Source organism: Toxorhynchites rutilus, chromosome 2 (genome assembly GCF_029784135.1).
Source record: "Toxorhynchites rutilus septentrionalis strain SRP chromosome 2, ASM2978413v1, whole genome shotgun sequence".
Taxonomy (NCBI): domain Eukaryota; kingdom Metazoa; phylum Arthropoda; class Insecta; order Diptera; family Culicidae; genus Toxorhynchites; species Toxorhynchites rutilus.
In genome coordinates this window covers 334,409,501-334,432,242 of record NC_073745.1, presented here as the reverse complement: position 1 = coordinate 334,432,242, position 22,742 = coordinate 334,409,501, and the positions used below count along the sequence as shown (strand labels likewise).

Below are 22,742 nucleotides of genomic sequence, written 5' to 3'. Positions count from 1 at the left end.
AGTCTTCAGTATCCTTGCTCAGTGTATATTGCTGAATTGGCAGCAATACACTGGGCGCTGGACAGCGTCGCCTCACGACCTGTTGAACACTATCACATTGTAACGGATAGTCTTAGCTCTGTCGAAGCTATCCGTTCAGTGAGGCCGGAAAAGCACTCGCCGTACTTCCTTGAGAGAATACGAGAAATTTTGAGTGCTTTATCCAGACGCTGTTATGTCATTACCTTTGTCTGGGTCCCTTCTCATTGCTCAATTCCGGGTAATGAGAGGGCTGACTCATTAGCAAAGGTAGGTGCGATTGAAGGCGAAATTTATCAGCGTCAAATCGCCTTCAATGAATTTTATTCTTTAGTTCGTAAAAATACCATCGTTAACTGGCAACGCAAATGGAACGAAGATGAATTGGGCCGGTGGCTCCACTCAATTATCCCTAAGGTTAGCCTCAATCCGTGGTTCAAAAGTCTGGAATTGAGTCGGGACTTTATTCGCACCTTCTCCCGACTCATGTCCAATCACTGTTCGTTAGACGCGCTGCTTTTTCGTTTTAATCTTGCCGACAGCAATCTCTGCGGTTGTGGCCATGGTTACCACGATATCGAACACGTTGTTTGGTCGTGCGAGTTGTATCTTGTCGCCAGATCGAATTTAGAGAACTCCCTTCGGGCTCGAGGAAGGCAGCCCAATGTGCCGGTGAGAGATGTGTTGGCTCGGTTAGACCTTGATTACATGTCCCAAATATATGTTTTCCTTAAAGCTATCGATCTTCGAGTGTGATTGTTCATACATCCTTTTCCCCTCCTTTTCGTCCTTCGCGAGCTATCGGTTCCCTTCCTACTAACATTAGAATAAGTTAAATTGTAAATACATATTAGATGTAAGGATAGTTTTAAGAATTGAGTGTGAAGTGTCAGTGTGAATGAGAATGTGAATGTGAATGTGAGTGCGAGTGTAAACACACATCTCCTTACATCCCATCCTTTTCCTAATGAAAATGTGTCACCCTTCTAAACTCGAGTCGACCGCGAGTAATCGGTTTCCTATTTCATTAACCATAGAATTAAGGAAACAACATGTTGATATATGCTAGTTGAAATATAGTTAAGAGTTTGGCTCCATTAAACTTATGTAACTGAGCCTGTAAAAATAAACGGATTAATAAAAAAAAAAAAAAAAATGTAATGTTTACATGTAAAATTTGAAATATAAAAGTTAGATCGAAAAAATAGTATTTTTTTCATGGTCACTTTAACGTAACATAGAAAAAGGCGCTATATCGGTTATTTCAAGAGATAGAGAAAAACATTGTTCTACAAAGATATCTCGATTAATTGTAGCTGCAACATTGTCCAACTATGTTTACCTCTATCTTTAAAGATGAGAAAGTTATATTTTTTATTTCATCGACAATTTTGGTCACCCTATTTTTGATAACATAAAAACAAGTGCTCTATCTTAATAACAACTTTGTCTAGGACAGTTTTTGTCTAGAGAACAACTGTCAAGCTCTAAATGCCAATTTCCACTTAAATGCATCTCCCTTTGTGCATTGTGCATTGTTTTCATGTCTTTCGACTAGAGGGCGCTATATTTTTAAAATTTTTTTATTCAAAACTGATAATTTTTTACATAACTTATCTCGATATCAGAGAGGCTTTCTTTCGTTTTTGAGTTATGATTTTTCAAAGTTAACCGATGGTTCGAAAAAACAATTTTTCCCCCTTGTTACCACTACAAAAATTCATAACTTTTGAACTACTGAACCGATTCTGATGATCCACATATCAAATTGAAGCTTATGAGTTAGTCTTTTGGAAAAAGCCTCTCTGATATATGTATGTAAAAAATTCTCAGCTTTCAAGAAAAAATATGGCGCTCTTTAGACCAAGCCATGAAAACATAAAAAAACGACTACAATCAATAATTACGAAAATAAAAATGTAATTTGGAGCAGCTGCAACTACTTAGTTTGGAATCGGTCTATAGCAAAACTAACTAAAATTGGTATTTTGCATTTTTGCGTTGAAAAATGTTTGGCATGCTTATTTCAATTACTTCAGTGCTTCTAGAAAAAGATGCCTACATCAATAGAATAACTGTGAAGACTGGAATGTTTGAAATTGTTCCAAAGGGCCTGGCCGGGTAAGGGAGTAAAAAGTGCCCCCGAACCAAATCACTAGCTGTATGGCAAATATTGTGAAGGATATTAAATAAGAAATTTTGGTGGTTTATTTGAACCCCTATGTGGTTTGACGTAGGATCTATAGTGAAAAACGTACTTTTTAGATTATTTCACGCCATCCTCAAAAGATCCGAGATAAAAATTTGAAAAAAATACTGAATGTGCATCTTACTACGGTGTATCAAAAAAAAAATATCAAAAAAAAATTCATCAAAAATTTTAGTACTAAAAAAATATTTAAATCTTGAAAAAATTTTTGTTGGGATTTAGCGATTTAGCGATACTCTAATTCATATTTTAATGTGTTTCTACGGCTTTTCTAAATACAGTTAAACTTCGATATAACGCACATTTCACTATCAAAATTGTACGTTGTATCGAATTGTACGTTATATCGAAGCATAATAAAGTACTCACAAACGTAGTCTATAATACATTATTGTGTTGCTGTTTTAGTACAGTTAATGAATAACTTCAATCAGAAGACGAAGCCAGCCTTTCTCATGATGTTTCCCTTCGTACTGTTGATTAAAGTTTGATTCATTTAGAATCTGGAATCCCAAAACCAGCTGTATTTCGGGATTGATTGAAGGTACAAAACTTGTTTTAGCATCACAATACAGATAATTCATTGTTCTATCAGAAAAAAATATTGAAAAAAATTTTCCTTTACACTTTGTACGTTATATCGAGGTAAAATGTATTTATATCGAGTGACGTTATATCGAGGGTACGTTATATCGAAGTTTCCTTGTATGTTTGATTTTTTTCAGTGTTGCGCGGTATCAAAAAATATTTTTTTTTATATTTCCAAAGAGTGGTTGTTAGGTAAGGGAGTAAAAAGTGCCCCCAAACCAAATCACTAGCTGTATGGCAAATATTGTAAAGGATATTAAATAAGAAATTTTGGCGGTTTATTTGAACCCCTATGTGGTTTGACGTAGGATCTATAGTGAAAACGTACTTTTTCGTTTATTTCACGCCATCCTCAATAGATCCGAGATAAAAATTTGAAAAAAATACTGAATGTGCATCTTAATACGGTGTATCAAGAGAAATTATCAATTATCTCTAATTGATATTTAATTCATATTTAAATACTGAAATTTTTTTTTGAGATTTAGAGATTCAGTACTACTTTAATTAATATATAAATGTGCTCTTACGGTAGATTAGGTAAATATCTTCAAGCTGTTTTTTTCAAATATCTAATAATAAAAATTGAATAATAAAAAAAAAAAAAATACACAGTACAAAAAAATGGTATAGATTTTCTGGCATTTCGAAATTTTGAAAAAAAAATATAACTTTGAGACCACAAATCCGATTTTTTTTATTTTAATCTTTCAATTGAAAACCACGAATACAATAAAATAATCGATTTCAAAAAAATAAAAATAATAATGCAAACGATAAAGAAAACTATTTTTGTGTCACCCAATGCTCTTAAAAATTCAGGAAAAATTACGCCACATGTAGAAAAAAGACACATACGAACGCATTTAAATAAAAATTTGAGCAGGAGTGGGTCTCAAAGTTATATATTTTTTTCAAAATTTCGAAATTCCAGAAAATCTATAACAGTTTTTTGTACTGTGTATTTTTTTTAAATTTTATTTGTATTATTAGATATTTGAAAAAAAAAACAGTTTGAAGATATTTATCAATCTAGAAAAGCCGTAAGAGCACATTTAAATATGAATTAGAGTAGTACTGAATCTCTAAATCTCAAAAAAAAAAATTTCAGTATTTAAATATTTTTTTTAGTACTGAAATTTTTGATGAATTTTTTTTTGATAATTTTTCTTGATACACCGTAGTAAGATGCACATTCAGTATTTTTTTCAAATTTTTATCTCGGATCTTTTGAGGATGGCGTGAAATAAACGAAAAAGTACGTTTTTCACTATAGATCCTACGTCAAACCACATAGGGGTTCAAATAAACCGCCAAAATTTCTTATTTAATATCCTTTACAATATTTGCCATACAGCTAGTGATTTGGTTTGGGGGCACTTTTTACTCCCTTACCCGGCCAGGCCCTTTTCATGAATGTTTACAGAGGCTGATTTTATTCGAAATTTGTAGTAAATCAGAAACTTGGAATCCGAATTCTTCAAAAAATGAATGTTTTTCCATGAACGTACGTTATGGAATTTCAAAATTCAGTCCAGTATAAAAGTGAAGTTCTCGAAAGACGTAAGTAAAACCCAACACAACACTGGTGTGTTGATTTATAATAGTGTCACACTGTTCTCGGAGCCAGGTTGATTTACTTTGAATCCATAGATTCGCACCTCACTGTTTTTTTCTGAGTGTAATCATCAACGGATGCAATAAAAATGCGATAAAAGTTGTATCAGAGCTCGTGTTTTCTATCCGATCGGAACCGATTTCATTTTTGATTACCGATGATTGTGAAAAGAACCGAAGTATATGACCGTTTTCAAACTCTCAAAAGAACCACGAGCATGATTCCGCCTCCGTTTTATTATCTTTTTTTTTTGTAACTGTTATTCGTTTGTGTATGCTACTTAATAAGCGAAGACATCAATTTCATTGTTTTTATTTTATCTTTTTTTTTCTCAGACGCTACCGAAACGAATCCTTTCCGAGCTGGGTACCCCATTGCATCGGAAACGGCGGTGAAATTTGATTGCCTCCGATCGCACATAGCTCACAAGCAAGCGGCACAAATCGAACAAACATGAGCTCGCGCTGGAGAAATAAAGCAATATGGCTGAGCCCAGTAGTGAGTGAGTGAAAACACATTGATGGATGCGGTTGTTTTGCCGTCAGTTTTTCCCTCTCGATTATCTCGGGTGGTTGGTTTTCCATCCTTCCATCGTCGTCTGCTGCTGCTGCTGCTGTCTCGGAGCCTAAAGTGAGGACTTTGATCGAATGACGAAGAAAATAACAACAACAGAGCACGGGTGAGAGCGAAACAAAGAAAGAAAGAAGGAAAATGTTACCTATGCACAGTGGAGAAGTGGAGTGATGTTCGATTGCGAAAAACGCAGCGCCGGGAGGAAAGTATGTCTGTTGAAATGTGAAAATCTCTCGTCTCGAAGATGTCCAAAGATTGTGATGTTGCTGTTGTTGTTGTTGAAAGTGTGATTACACATGTTTGCTATGCAGCGGGAAGTAAAAAGTTTGGTGGAAAAGAAAACATCAACTGTGATTGAGTTACTGGAGCCAGTAAAATTTTTAATCGCCGTTTGTTTGTTGGTTTATTGAAAATAATTTCGTGCAGATAAAAAAAAACAAACGAGGTTCGTTGCTTAGCGGAGCGTATGTATTGCGTGAGTCCTTTGAAGTGTATTGTACGGAAGAAAGAAGCGCTGATTTGCGATTCTAATAAGTGATTTCAGTGCACAAACAGCGATGAACCCGATTTCCAACGTCGATTGCACGTAAAATTGGTGGCAATTGTTTGCAACGCAGTGATCGATTTCGAATTTCTATACATTTGTTTTAGTGAAGAAATACAACTGGCCGATGTTTCAAATGTGCTAGAAGTTGGAGCCGGCGAATGGGATTTAACGGTAATAATTCATTTCGCTACGAAATCTTATATTTATTACTGCCCTGATAATTGTATAATTAATTCGATGAAAATGGTGTTTATAATATTTTTTATACGATTTTATAAGCTTTTTGCGGAACGTTATTCCGGTAGGTATTTCGTGTATACGTTCAAACGAGGCAATAGTCATTCTCGTCATACGAAAGAGAATATAAAAATAACAGTCTTCGTCATCCCCTCAAGCGAAGCAATATGGAATAGTCATAGTCATAATACCTAAAAAATTCTTATCAACATGTGGAATGTTGAAATTTTCAAAAAATACCAGAAAAAAAAATTGAAGAAAACATACACTAAAAACAGTTATTCTTAAAATTAAAATCGTTTTTTTTAAATATTTTTCTTTCAAATTCTCAAAAAAAATATATGAATTTACAAAAAGTCAACCATACTTCGGAAGATGGGTACTTTTACAGGGAAAAAGTTTTTCTAACAAAAACTTTTTTATGTTTTCTTTGAAAAGATTGAAACTAATCCCATTTTTTTTAAGTAAAGATAGCAGTATAGTATATTCGAGAAAGTTTTATTAAAATATGAACTTTTGTCGAAGATGTCAACTTTTCAGCTTTTTTAGTTTCTGGAATATCTGACATTCTCGTATGGAGATTTCTTAAAAAAATATGTTTTACTCGTAAGAGTTTTGTGTTTAAATTCTCACATTTGACATGTTCTTGAGATGTTTCTAAAGAGAAAAAAAGTTTGCGGAAAAAAACGTTTCTGAAAAAAATGGATTGGGATGTTCCAAATATTTATTTTTAAATGTTTTTTTCAAATTTGTTTGATATTTTTAAGTGAAAACATTTTTTTTCTACGTTTTATACTTCAAATAACATTTTGCAGCTTTTATTGATTTTGAGTGAGAAGTTTTTGATATTTTGATTTTTTTGCAGCTATTTTTCAAAAAATCTTAACTCAAAAAGTATAAAACCTACAAAATGTTAGTTGAAGAACAAGATGCTGGAAATCATTCAAATTTTTGATAAAAAATATCAAATAAATCAGAAAAAAAAATATTTTCATTGAAACAATTTTTTTTTTAATTTAAATGTTTTTTTTTGAAAATTTGAAATATTTTGTTATAATATGTTTACCAAAAATTCTGAACAAAAATAATATGAATAATCCATATAATTACCAATAAGTAACCCATACATCGGAAGAAGCACCTGCTACAGGGGAAAACATTTTCTAACAACAACTTTTTCATGTTTCCTTTGAAAAATTACTACTAACCTCTTGAACGGAAATGACGAGTCCATGGATTCGCCAGAAATTATTGTGGTTTGATGCTTTTTAGAAGAGCAGTATCTGTAAGTCATATCGATCTATTGCTTCGTTATACTTGTGTGCATGCTTCTAGAAAAAAAAGAAAAATAATAAAATCGTCTGCTTAAAATGTGACTAAAAATAAATTGTCGTTCAAGGGGTTAATGTTTCATTTGTAACATTTTAGTGTGTTAATTATCGCGATTGACATATTATGCAAACTTTATTCATTTTAAAAAACACGTCAAGAACATATCAAACACGAGAATTTACACACAAAAATATTAATTTTAATTTTAAGAGTCTCTATACAAAAATGCCATCTATTCCAGAAACCATAAAAGATAGAAAATTGACGTTTTCGACAAAAGCTCATATTTTATTAATTTTTTTTTTAAATTTAAATTGTTTATTTTTACAGGCACAGTTACATAAGTTTAAAGGAAACTCCTAAAAATTCATATTCATATTTTTCATATTTTAATAATATATAAAACTTAGTCGAATGCACTATACCACTATATTGATTTTAAACAAAATTAGGATTAGTTGTAATTTTTTCCCTGTAAAAGTGCTCATCTTCCGATGTTTGGATGACTTAACTTATTGGGAATTGTATTCAAATACATTCGCCTGGCAACACTGCTCGATCTAACAGACTATTATGCTCGTCATATTTTAGTTAGTCGTTTAGTTGTAAGAAATAAAGCATCCTGGAAAAAATCTTGAAAGCTTTTTTATGTTCATTGTTCGTAAATTGTGAAATAAAGTTCAGATAAGCATTTCAAGTTGCGTTGTGATTATTGAAAGTAAAAAAGGTGCTGTCCAGGATATTGGACCGAGAAAGTGTCCAATATTCTGGACAATACAAAATATAAAACACAACGTAGGGTTTGACCGATTATACGTTTTTGAGAAAAATGAATTTCAGTTTTTAATTTTTTTCTGTGCAATTTAAAAATGTTTTCTAAACATTTTCCTACATTTTATTCTTTGATCAAAATTTTGAATCTTTATAGTTTTTGGGTTATAATATTTTCTTAACACTTTAAGGACCGAGAAGAAATCTGTAAGACATACGCCTGGGACCGCACGTTTTGACTTGTGTGAAGTTGCTTGTTTCGCTTGCAGATTTTTAAGAGGCTTTAAACCTTGCAGTTCATTCGTCTCTATGTGTGAAGTTTGCGGATGAAAGTTCAGCGTATAAAAGTTTTTGTTGCGTGCAACTTTCTGTTCAGTTGAAATAAATTGATTGTTTATCGAGTAACGACCTTCAAAATCATGCTCATTAGATAGAGAATTGAATCATTCATCTTTCCACATAATTCATTATTTAAAATAAAGATCGCGACAGAGAAAAGTTATAGACTGGAACGTGAGCATGGGTCGATATAGGAAAATTTACAGAATTTTGAAAATTGAAAAAAGTTGTTCGAATAGAGTTATCGAAGTTATTCGATAACTCTATTCGTCTGAGGAAAATTATAGGCCAAGTTGTATGGGAGAGATTAATTGTTTTAAAGAAAAATTAAAAAAATTATTTGAAAGGACCGAAAACACATTCTCGAGATAGTAGTCATTCGATAAAGAATATTTTTATTTATCTTTAGCCAAATTTTCATTGGTCAGAAAAGGGTCTAAGAAAAGTTATAGACCAAAACCTATACAACTTGTATGAGTGAAATAAATTAATCCATTAGTGCCAAGCGTATGAAATTTAATGCGCAAAAATTACCGTTTTTGAAAAACTGTTTTTAATGAAACTAAAGTGTTAAGCGCATTTTAAATGATACCACATGACAATTTAAGAGTGTTTTTTGTGTCAGTGTCATTTTATCTGTCATTTTTGTTGCTTTGTTGTGTATTGAAGCTTGCAAAGTTCGAGTTTCCCGCGAAAGTCGTAAAGTAAACATAACCTACACCTGGGCAGTAATGGGTTAGTTTAAAGAAAATGGGAGAAATTTGTTTGAGAGGACCCAAAACACAATTTCAAGATAGTACTCATTCGATAAAGAATATTTTTATTTATCTTTAGCCAAATTTTCATTGGTCCGAAAAGGGTATGAGAAAAGTTATTGGCCAAAACGTCCACGAGTTGTACGGGGGAAAAAGTCTGGCTGGGTAAGGAAGTAGAAAGTAAAGATTTCTATTGTATAGAAATTTTGACTATTTTTCGAATCCCTATATAATTTATCATATGATCTATGGTGAAAAACGTACCTTTCAATTTGTAGCATGCCATTCTCAATAGCTTCGAGATAAAAAATAAAAAAAAAATACTGAAAGTGCATCTTACTATGATATATCGAGAAATATAATCAAAAAATAAATTCCTAAAAAATTGAAGTACTAAAAAAATCTTGAAATATTGATTTTTTTTGAGGATTTAGAGATTCAGTGTTACTATAATTCGTATTTAAATATGTTCCTACGCCTTTTTATAGATATGTGTGATTTTTTTCAGATAATAATGAGATAATTCACTATAAGAGCTATAGTGAAAAAAATAGTTTTTCTGTTTTTCTCCATTCTCAATAGGCTTGGAAATGAAGATTTGAGAAAATATTCAAAGTACATCTACTATGCACCGCGACAAATTATAATAAAATTCTATTCCCCGCGTAAAAAAAATTCTGGGTATATAGAATTTATTGGAGTTTTCAAAACTGTTTTTCGATGATTACTTATTGAACTATTTATTATCAAATACGAATTCGAAACTTTTCGTTCATACAATAATATCTCGGTAGTGAATGGTCCACAACAACGTTACAGAAATCAAATGAAAGATAGTTGATAACGTTAATTGGATTTGCTATCTTTGAAAAAACAGAAAGAAATCGATTGTAATGACCATGTAAATTATGCTTTAAAGAGATTTATATCCCATCTTCATGCGTTGATATTTCATGATTTAAAGCATTTAAAAAATCGCCTTAAAATTTCGACTTCGCTCTCTGTTGCTTCATTTTTTTCGATTGTGAAAAAGTTCTATTACCATTTTCGATAAATTTATTAATTTCCCTCCAACAACTTGTATACATTTGGCCCATACCTTTTCTCAGACTTTTTTCCGGCCAACAAAAATTTGGCTGAAGATGGATAAAAGTATTCTCTATCCAATGAGTATTATCTCAAAAATGTGTTTCGGGTCCTTCCAAACAACTTTTTTAAATTTTATTTAGATTAATTAATTTCCCCCATACAAGTTGTACAGGTTTTGGGCTATAACTTTCCTTAGACCCTTTTCCGACCAATGGAAATTTTGATAAAGATAGATAAAATATTCCATATCGAATAAGTACTATCTCGAGAATGTGTTTTGGGTCCTTTCAAATAACTTTTTTTCAATTATCTTTAACATAATTCATTTCTTCAATACATCTTGGCTTATAACTTTTCTCAGACCCTTTTCCGATTAATAAAGTTGTGACTGGAAGATAGATAAAATATTTCTCTATCGAATAACTTCGATAACTCTATTCGAACAACTTTTTTTGATTTTCAAAATTCTGTATATTCTCCCATATTGGCCCATACTCACGTTTCAGTTTATAACTTTTCTCTGTCACGATCAAGAAAAAAATGAATTATTTGGAAAGATGAATGATTCAATTCTCTATCTAATGAGCATGATTTTGAAGGTTGTTATTTGATAAACAATCAATTTATTTCAACTGAAATAATTCATTATTCATTAAATCCAGCAAGACGTTGAACAGGGACTTGCACGCAACAAAAACTTTCATCCGCTAATTTCACACAAGTCCGTAAAGAAGGAACGCGAAAACGAGAAATCTCGTGAGCGGTCCGCAAAGTGTTAAAAATTCAGAAAAAAATTGGCCCTTTTCAAAAAGTAGTCTAATTCTTTTTTTGAATGCTTCATCTCTGCAAAGTTGCTTAAATGGGTTGTGTAACAACACCCGAATACCATTCACCCGAAACACGTTTACCAGAAGCACATCTCCCCGAATGACATTCACCCGAATGTAACAAATATCCGAATGGAATATTAACCCAAATGAACATTTATCCGAATGCAACATTTACCCGAATGAAAAAAGGAAAAATTCGGGCAAATCATGTTATGAGTTTTGTCTAATCTTCTCCTGAATAAGATTTATAGATCAATACGACATGCAACAAAAGGAACAAAAATACGCATTGAAATAAAAAGTGTAATGAGGAAATTAGAAAATGATGCAGGAGACTTCGTTGATTCATTTTTAAAAATTCGTGTAGGCACAATTTACATGCCGCCTTCTTTCCTTTCCGTAGTGCTCTTTAAGGCTAAAATATCAGTTAGAAACGAGCACGGTCTTCGGAAATTGAATTTAGAAAAATTAAGCAAGTAATTGTAACATGAGAAATATAAAGTATATATGTGTTTCAAATGTGGAAAGAATAGGTAAGAACAAAAAATACTTAGGTATTAAGCGCAATTTCTTGCTATGAATTTATTGTTACGTAACGAAATTCATTCTGAAGTTATTGTAATAAGGCTGAAGTCCCCATCCAACGAAGATAAGGAAGCGAGGCAAGGCCCAAGCCGCCGAGCTGACGCAGTCTGAGTTGGCCGCCGATCCGCTGTCGAATGCGGCGGCCACTCGCAAGCAAATATGTGTTCCATCTATTGCCCGGTTAGTTTGTATATATAGGAAATATGTGAAATATGTGTTATATTCACCCGGTTAATCTTTGCTTTGAAATATATAATTCTTATTTCAATGCAACAATTAAGGAGCTTCTCTGTCGTGTGGTGTTCAACTGATTTTAATTTATTATCAAGATTATTACCAACATTAATAATTCTTTCTAGAAGATTTCTGTCTTTATTATTCGGAATTATTTAACATTCGGGTAAACATTCTATCCAGATAAAATGTATTCGAATGACTTTGTTTCTCGTGAATGCTCTAGAACAGGGGTTCTCAAAGTGGTCGATATCGGATATTGGTTTCTTAAGGGTCTACTTGAACGAAAATTGATTTTGGGGGTCGACGAGGTCTAGAAATTCTTGTTTGTAACTTTCAAGATAAAGTATAGGTTGTGTTGCGTGATCCAACTTGAGTTCTAGTAGAAAGTATTATTGTTGTACTTTTCAAAAATTGAACAAACAGATGAGCGCGCATAAGTTGAAATTTTTGGCAAGCGCATTTGACATTTGCATTCTAAAATTTGTTAGTGCACCCGTGGCCAAGTGGTTAGCGTCTCACATTATAATGCCGGGTGTTCGGGTTCGATTCCCGTTCTGGCCGGGGGATTTTTCGTCAAAGAATTTTCTTTCGACTTGCACTGTGGTCACGCGTATTCTAGAGCTTGCCCCTCGGAATACATTCAAGGCGTGTTATTTGGCTTAAGAAATCAACTCAACTATGTATTAATAAATGACGCTAATTAATGCATACGTTGATACAGAAAAGTTTCATAGGGAACGTTAACGCCATTCCATAATAATAATAATAATAATAATATAATAATAACAATTCTAAAATTTGTTGGAACTTGAATACAGTCCTATACTAATTTAATTGAAGAGATTACATTAGTAGAAAGAAAAAGAAAGTCACCAGGTTCATCTCAGAGCACTGTTTTTTATCATTAACGCGCGATTTAATTTTTTTTCAAAAACTAATTGCCTTCTTCAGTATTTGTGGGTAGTTTGTATTAAAATATTTACAATGAAATTAATATTTATGTAATTTTACATTTATTCATTTTGTTGAATTTTGATGAGAAAATGAATGTCATGTTTACCCGCTTAACCCATGGTTGTCAAAGTTACAGATTTGTCTGGAATCTTCCAGACTTTGGTGAAGCATACAGATGTCCAGACCGTCTTTCGTCTAGTCCAGATGGTGGTTTCGTTGTTCAAGAGGGACAAAATTGCATACCAAATTTATTTGATTGACTATGGGGCTGATGTAGTACGGACCATGACTTCGCCAGGCAACTAACTTGGCGCTTTGCTAATAAGAGATTGTCCATCGCTTTTCATTATGAAGTGTATTTGCTATTGTTCTGCATTATGCGTGTAAGCATATTCCAGATGGAATTAAGCATACCAATAGCTGTCGTAGCTGTAGTCCCTTGCGGACTAGTAAATGTGATGAGATTCAGGAAGTTCTTGAGTTGAAACCCTTGAAATTGCTGCATCCATGCGCGACTAGATGACTTTCACTGGTAGCAGTGGTGCAAAGAGTGCTTGACAGATATGAACCACTCCGAATCTACTTTAAATTTGTGAAATATATTAATCATGTTGAGAACGCCAAAATTTATTTAATATTTTTGTCGTACATACTCAAAGTGATTATCAACATGAACAAGCTATTTCAAAGTGAGGGTTCTACCGATTCTTCATTCGGGCATTTCACGACTTTTCCTCACGGTATTGGATATTTTTTTTACAAATAATTTCATGTAAACGCTGAAATATCGGAATATAGTTGCGTTTGATCAACACAACTACGAGAGCTTGGGAAATGTCTAGGTTAGGACAACAACTGAATTAGGAAGTATGTAAACGATGGCAATTTTGCTGTTGGTTGGCTCAATGATTTTTTTTACTTCAACTTCAACGACTCGGTTATGATAAATCTAACCATGTTGAACCGTTCATTTTGTTTTGTCAACATATCCTCATGTCCCCTCCTTTTCCTGAAGAAAATATGTCACCCTTCTAAACTCGAGTCGATCGCGAGTAATCGGTTTCCTATATTATTAACTACAGACTAGGGGGGCGTTGCTGATTAATGGTCAGCTGCATCCCAATAGGAAGTATCCCGTGTCGGGCACAAGTACAGAGCATTGGAGACAGCAACATCACAATTACGAAAACACTTGTAATACTAACCTCGAGCCAACCGCGAGTAATCGGTTACATATTACTAACATAGTTATAAGGCAAACATTGTCGAAATATTGAACTCCCGGCCCCGTCAAATTGACGCCATATGAGCCTTAATAAAAATATATATTTTGGATAAAAAAAAACATTAGAATTAAGGAAAAATGTATACATACTAGTAACAATACAGTAAGGAGTTCGGCTCCTTTAAACCTATGTAACTGAGCCTGTAAATATAAACGATTTAAATAAAAAAAACCGTTCAATTTCATCAGAAGAACCATTCTACCGCTTACTGAAGATTTTCCTAATCTGGTTCCCGAAGAAATTATTCAGCCAATTGATGAGGAATTCAGAGAGCTGCGCAATGTTAATTTTTCAGACTATTCTCCGGATGAACGAACCAATGTAATCATGTTTTTGGGTAAAGTTCGAGCCACAACTAACCGTGGTGGTGAAATGGAATTTCTGCAATAAAGAAAATTTATTCAAAAAATTTACTGAACACCGAAGGAAGTGGTTTGGTGCACATGTCTGCAACAATCAAGTTTAAGTATAATGCGTAGATATGTGATAAGAAGAAATATCTGTTAAACTATGTTTTACAAATCAGACCTTAAAAATGTTGATTGATTGATTGTGTAGAACTATAGAGAGTTGAAACATTTGCAGTAAACTCCTTCTTCACCTGCCTTGAGAAAGACACTTCATTGTTATTTCTCGTCGGAAAAAATCCAGACAAATCCAGACTTTTGCTTTTTCAACATCCTGATTTTTGTTCAATACATCTGGCAACCCTAGCTTAACCATTTATAATGCTGTGGTAACTAGGCAATGAATCGACTCAAAATCAAGGAACATAATCCTTACATGAGGAAGAACACATTATATTTGATGAAAAATAAACTTTTGAAACAGTGGGTGCCCGTTAACCCCAAAAACACTGCTTGCCGCTGCCTTGTTAGCTCATTTGATTGTGCCTTTGGTTGTACAAACATTAAAACAATATCTCTAGTGCAGCGAAAAAAAAATAAAATTAGAATTTTGCATCAAACACACAATTTTTTATTGAAGAAACTGCATGAACTTACATAGTAGATCCTAAATAGAACGCTCACAGATAAAAACTTATCATGTTGTTGCATGTTCCACGAATCTAAACAGATTTTTTTTGCCGGCGCTCTGAAATCGCGGTTTTTTACAAGAAAATGACTCCCAAATTAATTTGATACATTTATAGCGGCCCTACAAAATTGGAGTATTGCCAGACACTTTCAAAAATCTTGTGTTAACACTTCCGTCGCCCCGTCACCCAGATATGGGTGACACTTTCCTCATTCAAGTTAAATAGGATTTTTAAAAGGAATTTGAGAAAATAGGCACCTAAGTGTAACTATAGGATATGTAGAAATATAATAAAATTATAACCATATCATTATAATGTTTATACTATGCTTTTTATTAATTTATAGTGGGAATGGTTTGTACTGCAGCTTTTTGCGAAACCCATAAAACATGACATTGGCGTGTGTTATTGTTGTCAATTCATCTTCAAATGAAATAAAAATTACTAGATCAAGTAAAAGTTGTCTACAAGCTTGGTTTGATCTTCATTAAATATTTTTTCCGCAATTTGGGCTCCGCTAGAAACTCAGAAAACTCACTTTGGGCGACGAACGTGTTAAGCAAAATATTGAAATAATATCCCAAGTGTGGCAAAAAAAATAAATTCTGTGGCAATACAGTTGTTACGGCCATATAACAGGTTAACCAACCGCAAAATTTTTAAATTAGTATGAATTTTGAAAAAGAAATAGATTTTTGTTTAAAAAATTTCGCTATAGGGGTCTGAGGTATCACTTAATTCTGGAAAAGGGGTCTATTGCCCAAAATAGTTTGAGAACCTCTGCTCTAGAATCTCGTTGTGTTATAATGCATTTGTGTTGTAATACTTTTATCTCTTTCCAACGCATTATCTTCATGAAGATGTTACACGAATTAATCATGTAATCGAAAATTGAAAATTGAAATGTTTTTGTACATTGTTTGCTCTCCTATTTTTGACCAACAACGTAGGATAAGTTAGTATTAGGTAGTTAGTTCCCCTTCTCTTGTCCATCCTCTTGTATGCAAGAGAGCGAAAGTAAGTAAGAACGAAAGGTATCGAATGTTTGAAGAGTTTGTGTGTGAGTGTGCTAATCGATGGTAATCGATGCATCAAATCTAATCTTTTTGTAAGTTTAAGTTAAGTTTTTACTATAATTGAAGATTAGCCAAATTTTGCCCTATGGAAAAGCTGAGGTTTATTTATGTTATTAATGGAAAAAATGCATTATCTGTCTATTTTTTACTCGCTTCTCGCGGAACATTATTCTGATAGGTATTTCTTGTTTAAATCTATCGTTTTCATGACTAGTTCTATCAATGGATGTTTAATTCAATAAACCAATATAGTATCGTTGTATGCTATTGTGCAGGCCATCCGGGAGTCATTCGGAAACCTACGAACATGATTTCCATATCGTGCACTTTGACCACTGAGAGCTATTGATTTCTAGTTCTACCTCATAATTCTTTTGTTTTTGGATCAAGAGTTAAAAAAATCAAAGTTTATCAATAACTTAATGTAATTTTCATTAGCATTAGATCCATGTTCTAACATCCTGATTGAAGGTATTTTTCTGGCTCTAGAAATGTCCGATTGATGTAAGGCCCTTTCTGTCCGGTGAGTAAAGGGTGTGTCACATCAAATTGCATCACGGAAAAAACGCTGTAGAAATTAAATTTTTAGGAATTATATCTTCAGCTTTCGCTTATAATCAGATAAGAGTGTATAGATCACGTTGGCCATGCTTCACTGTCAATTTTTCGTAAATTTGGAAAAATGTCGTCGAACGAAAAAGAGCGTAGTGAATTAATCCTGCGCACTCATTTCGAGAATCCGGAGTTGTCACATCGGGACATCGGTAAGATGCTGGGAATCGTCCAATCCACGGTCAGCAGAGTACTAAAACGATACTTCGAGAACCTAACCATCGACCGGAAGGTGAAGAACGGCAAAAATGGATGCTCCGTCAGTGAAAAAGATCACAAGCGCGTAGTTAAGCAGTTTAGACGTGATCCGAGAAGTTCGGTCCGGGATGTCGCCAATAAGCTGAATTTGTCAAGTTCATTCGTCCAGCGGACCAAGCAGCGGGAGGGCCTGCGTACATACAAGGTTCAGAAGGCTCCTAACCGCGACGAAAGGCAAAACATGGTGGGGAAGACGCGAGCCCGGAAGCTGTACACCGAAATGCTGACGAAGCCGCATTGCCTGGTAATGGACGACGAAAGCTACGTCAAAGCGGACTTCGCCGGATCTCGCTTCGTGCCACTATTCAAAAGACGTGTTGGAGTGGTACGAAGCCAACGGGGTCACCTTCGTGCCAAAGTAAATGAACCCACCCAACGCGCCGGAACTTCGCCCAATAGAGAAATATTGGGCGATTATGAAGCAGGCCCTCCGGAAGAACCCAAAAGTTGTCAAATCGGAGGCGGACTTCAAGAGAAAATGGATTTCTGTTCAAAAAAAAAAACTACAACCTGACGTTGTACAGAACCTTATGGACGGGGTAAAGAGGAAGGTGCGAGCATACGGGCTTGGGCTCAAAGTATGAATAAAAAGAAAATGGCAAAAGTTGTTTAATAGTTTTTATTTTACTGTCTAAAATTTTCAAAAGGATCGGTCTACTGGGCGAATTTCTACAGCGTTTTTTCCGTGATGCAATTTGATGTGACACACCCTTTAATACAGAATCAAGCTTCAAGAATATAAAAAAAATCAACACATACTATTGAGCATAGAATTCCAGCATGAGGCCTGAACATCTGTTGTAACACGGCTCGTCAAAATAACGGACCAACGAACTTGAGAACAATTTCGAATGCGCTTGTCTGTGCTGATCGTTAACCCGGCGTTAATTGGGCTCTAATCAAATTATCCTTCTCTCCGCGGTATTTCGGTTTCGATGGCGGCCCTCATTACCGCTCGATTTCGGGCTTCGCACAATATCAAGTTCAATTCACGGTCTCGCAGTGAATCGATTTTCGAAGCCAATTTTCCATGCTGCTTGGAGCTGGGGACGCTTGGAACAAATCAAACGTCCGCCAGCAGCGGTTCGCGAAAAAAAATCAAGAAACGCACGGTACAACGAACTTTTTCCTACCCCGAATTGGAAAGAAGTTCGAGCTGCTGCTGCCATTTCATTATTATCTATTTGCTTTGGAAGTCGGAAGCAATTTCGAGACGGCTGTTGGCTATCGGATTGTTTTTAACTGCCGCCTGGCGCGTTACTCACGATTTTGCTAATTTTCGGCTGGCGGTAAGTTTTCCTTCCGAACGTGAAATGCGCCACAGAACCAGCCCCGGCTCGGTAATTTCAGCTCATTATGGGTATTTTTTGTTTCTTGCGTTTCTAGCGGAGAGAGTCAAGCAATGGAAAACTTTGTTTGCGAACCGCTTTTCGTTCGTTCGTTTTCTTGGCCACGGCCGCGTCGTCGTCATTGGAACGGAATAACGGAGGCTTGACTTGGCTCCAATCGAATTAAAGCCAATCGAATGATTCGATGTGATCAAATTGGCGCCCAATTAAACATTCAGAATCGAAAATCTAATCATCTTCGGATTTATCTCGTTGCTGTCGTCGTTTTGGTTGATATACACAATGGCTCCATCGCGATAAAGAATAGCACCCTACAAAATGTTGACTTCGTGCGATCAACAGCCACAAAGTAGTTCACTGCGGTGCTATTTCTCATGGTCAATCATGGCCGATGAGGATTTATTGACCGTGTCGTGGTCGTTGTCGGTGGACGATCGTGGCGAAATATTGTGTGCATCGCAAGTGCTCCAATCCCCCCCCCCTCGTTTTCTACCCAAGCAGCGATGGTGAGACGATCTCAACGACAACTGTCAACCTTAAGAGAAAATACAAAACACGACACATCAAAGGGTCCAAAGAAGTCGTCGCAGCGCCGTGATAGATTGTGTTGTTGGTACCGAATGGATCCGATGACAAATGTAAATCTTGCGCAAAGACTCGTCGTGAATGGCGACGGCGATGGTCGTCTTGGTGCGGTTGTGAAATAGTGGTTTCGGTTGGTTGTGCAGAGAATAGATCCCATTCTCGGCTTGTGTCACGGGGAAATATGTCGGACAAGTATCTAGCGTTTTATTGATTTTGAATTGCTTGGAATATTCTGATTGTTTGAATAGTTCAACATTGGGTTGGATTAATACAAGCCATTACCCCCTATTATTGGGAAAATATTCAAAATCCGTCTCTCGGGAGACACTTAGAAATCATCGGATGGCCAGTTTATCCCGGGAAATCTCAGAAATCTTTTGCTGCATACACCTGCGTGCTGCTTTCAGGTTATGACATCTTTGAACTCTCGCTACCTGCTGTGTTGTTTTCTGTAAGCTGTAAGCCGAAGGTTCTTTTGCGAAATACGTTGTATGAATCACTGAGACAATCTTAGCTTCCTAACTATCTTACGTTCAGATTGATAAGGTTTTGCCGAAATTGTTATTCAACTATTTTCAACCGCTTAGATTCATGTTTTAGTTGTATTTTCCATGAACAATTTTATGGCACGAAAGATGTATCTTCCGAGCACTCCCTGAAGATATCCCGCGTTAGCTCGTTTTTAGAACCGAATTTTAAAACCAGTTCGCCTTTCACGTCCATAGTGTCTGAAGCGGCATCAATGAATGATTTTTTAAAACAAACCTATGTGTGAAAACCACTCAAATGTGTATTTAATCTATACATTTTGAACAATACATACATGAATATCTTTGATTGTCACTCTGAATAACCCTGTATACGTTATTAAATTTTAAGGGCTATTTATATCAATTTTTTCAGAATTTTAAAAGCATATTTTTTCGAGAAAAATGAATTTTAATTTTCAAAATATTTTTTTTGCAATGAAATTTATTTTTTTTTTGAATTCTTTGATAATTTTCAATGGAAACCTATGTAATTTCCTACATTTCATTCTCTGACCATCTTTATGTTGATGTTATAGTAAAATTTTTCGAAAAAAATATTTAAAAAACCCAAAATTAAAAAAACAAATTCAGACCTAAAAAAATTTTAGTTAAAGAATGGAATGTAGGAAATAGTTCAGTTGTTTTCTTAAAAAAATGATTAAACAAATTTATTTGAAAAAAAAATATTTGAAAATTAAAATTAATTTTTTTCGACAACATATGCTTTCAAAATTCCGAAAGAAATAGATATAAATAGCCCTCAAAATTTCCAATAAGTTCTCCATACATCGGACAATGGGCACATTTACATGGAAAAAGTTTTTCGAACAACGAACGAACGTTTTTCGAACAATGTTTTTCTTTGAGAAAATGCTATGAATGTTTAATTCGTAACGTTTTTTTTATATAAATTATCGCATTTTTTTTCTCTATTTAGAAACATGTCAAGAACATGTCAAACGTGAGAATTTACAGACAAAAATGTTACGAGCAAAACATTATTTTTTTGAGGAGTCTGCATACAAAAATGACTTATATTCCAAAAACTATAAAAAACAAAAGTTTATATTTTAATAAGATCCAAAAATTTGTCGAAAAAACTATATCGCTATCTTGATTTTAAACAAAAATAGGATAAGTTGTATTTTTTTCAAAGAAAACATGAAAAAGTTGTTGTTCGAAAACATTTTTCCCTGTAAAAGTGCCCATCGTCCGACGTCCGATGTTAAATGGCTATATATATATATATATATATATATATATATATATATATATATATATATATATATATATATATATATATATATATATATATATATATATATATATATATATATATATATATATATATTGGGAATTTAAAAAAAAACGTTTTTGAGAAAAATGAATTTTAATTTTTAGAATAAGTTTTTTGTCAGCGAATTTTTTTTTCCCAAAATTTGTTTGGTAATTTTTTGTGAAAATTTAAACAATTTCCTACATTTCATCATCTAACAAGAATTTTGTAGGTATCATAGTTTTTTAATTTATAAATTTTTGTAAAAAAATTAAGAAAAAAAAATTGGCTTTTTCCAAAAAGTAGGCTTATTGTTTTTCGAATATTTGAAGTATGCAAAGTTGCTGAAATGATCCATGTCTTTACACCAACAACGTTTCAGTACTATCTGAGTTGGTGCTGCCAACTCCTAAGTCGAGTTGGCATGAAATTCGTCAAATGCAAAAAAAAAATTACCTTATGAAGTTTATCTTGGCACTTCGTGTAGCTCTTTGTAATTGATCTGAAACAGTGAAATCGAAATTGCACAAGAACACACTGAAAAGCGTAGCAATTCATTCTCATTGTCCATTTTTCTGTGATTCGGGCTTTATGTAGTCAGTAGACTCATTTAAGGCTCTGGCGATGGTAAAACGATTTACCGGTTTTCCGATGAAGGATTCCATCCTTAATAACTTGGACCAGATTCCTGTGTTCTGCTGCGGCAAAACCGATTTGTATCCACTCCTTCCTTTATTTTCAACGCTTCCGGTGATCTTGTGCCAAGAAATGATGCTGGATACTGTTGATTATGCAATATCAACGAAGTCTGCAATTTTTCGAACTGATTCACCACGTTTCATTACGTTACATCTCATGTTTCTTTACGAAAAGCTATTGTATAACGCTAAGTTCTGGTACAGTACGAAATAGCTACACGGTTTCATTCACTTACTAGTTCTGGAGTAGCGATCCATCATTATATATATTCTCTAGATGATTTTGAGAAAAAAAGACACTCTATTGATACTAAAATGGGAGCTACGCACCGTTACAAAGACCACACTAATCAGGATCTACCTGATGTTGTTCGCATTGTTGGCGTAAGACTACGAAATTATTGTTACTTCGGAAATCATGCTAGAATTTCTTGACATTTAAGAACTAACTCTTTAGTGGGATGTTTTGGTTCTCCTGAATATGGTCGATGGTTTGTATGGTTTCATAGAATCAGCAGAAGATGATTGATCCATAACTAATCTTTGTCTTCGCAGGAACAACACACAATTTGATTATAAGGCACAATTCGTGTCAATGCTAGCAATACCCGGAGCATGCTAAGCGAACTATTATAAAAATTCAATCTAATTATGGCAATGTATCAATTGAACAACGTGTGCGCGTGATGCAAAAATGCACGGGCGCTCTTCACCAGACGGCATGAAAATCGACACTTTGCAGTTGTTGGTTTATTTTCGATTTTTATCTATAACTCGTTAAAACTTAATGAATATCATTTGCGAACGACCTTTGTCTTCACACCCTCAGTCTTTGCGATGTACGTAAACGGGTAAAGACTTATTGACACATAAATGCGCTGAAAAAATCTATATACAGGTCGGACTCGATTATATACAGACTCGATTATATGATTATATTATAATATGATTATATATGATTCGATATATATGATTATATGATTCGAAAAAAAAACAATTTCTTTTTATATTTCAAATATGACTTATTTCAAGAGAAAATGAAATCGGTCAGTGTTAAAGTGAAAGTTAATTGGCTATAACGAGTACAATGAAGTAAAAATCATGATTTTGGTAGATTGTAGTTGAAGATTCACCAGGAATTGTTTAAAATGATATTGCGGCGAAATTGAAAAAAGATAGAAATTGGATGTCAAAGAACAATTTGTAGAGCGGTTGGAGAGCTTCAATTTGGTTGATAGAAATATTCATGTTTATTATTTATTTTTGGATAAAATTAAGAATAACACCTTAAAAACCAAAGCGATGAAGTTTTTCACTTCTAAAATGTGGCTGCCATACAAAAGAAACACAA

The 22,742-nt window shown here is 34.1% G+C and overlaps 1 protein-coding gene across 4 annotated transcripts in view; it reads left to right on the top strand.

The window, feature by feature from the left end:
- LOC129771881 (mucin-5AC) overlaps positions 1-22,742 on the top strand; it is a 290,127-nt gene that overhangs the window by 13,650 nt on the left and 253,735 nt on the right. For all 4 annotated transcript variants that reach the window (XM_055775998.1, XM_055776000.1, XM_055775997.1 and 1 more), the window contains exon 2: positions 4,769-5,724. The gene's annotated coding sequence lies outside the window, so the exon portion shown is untranslated. The remainder of the gene's footprint in view (positions 1-4,768; positions 5,725-22,742) is intronic.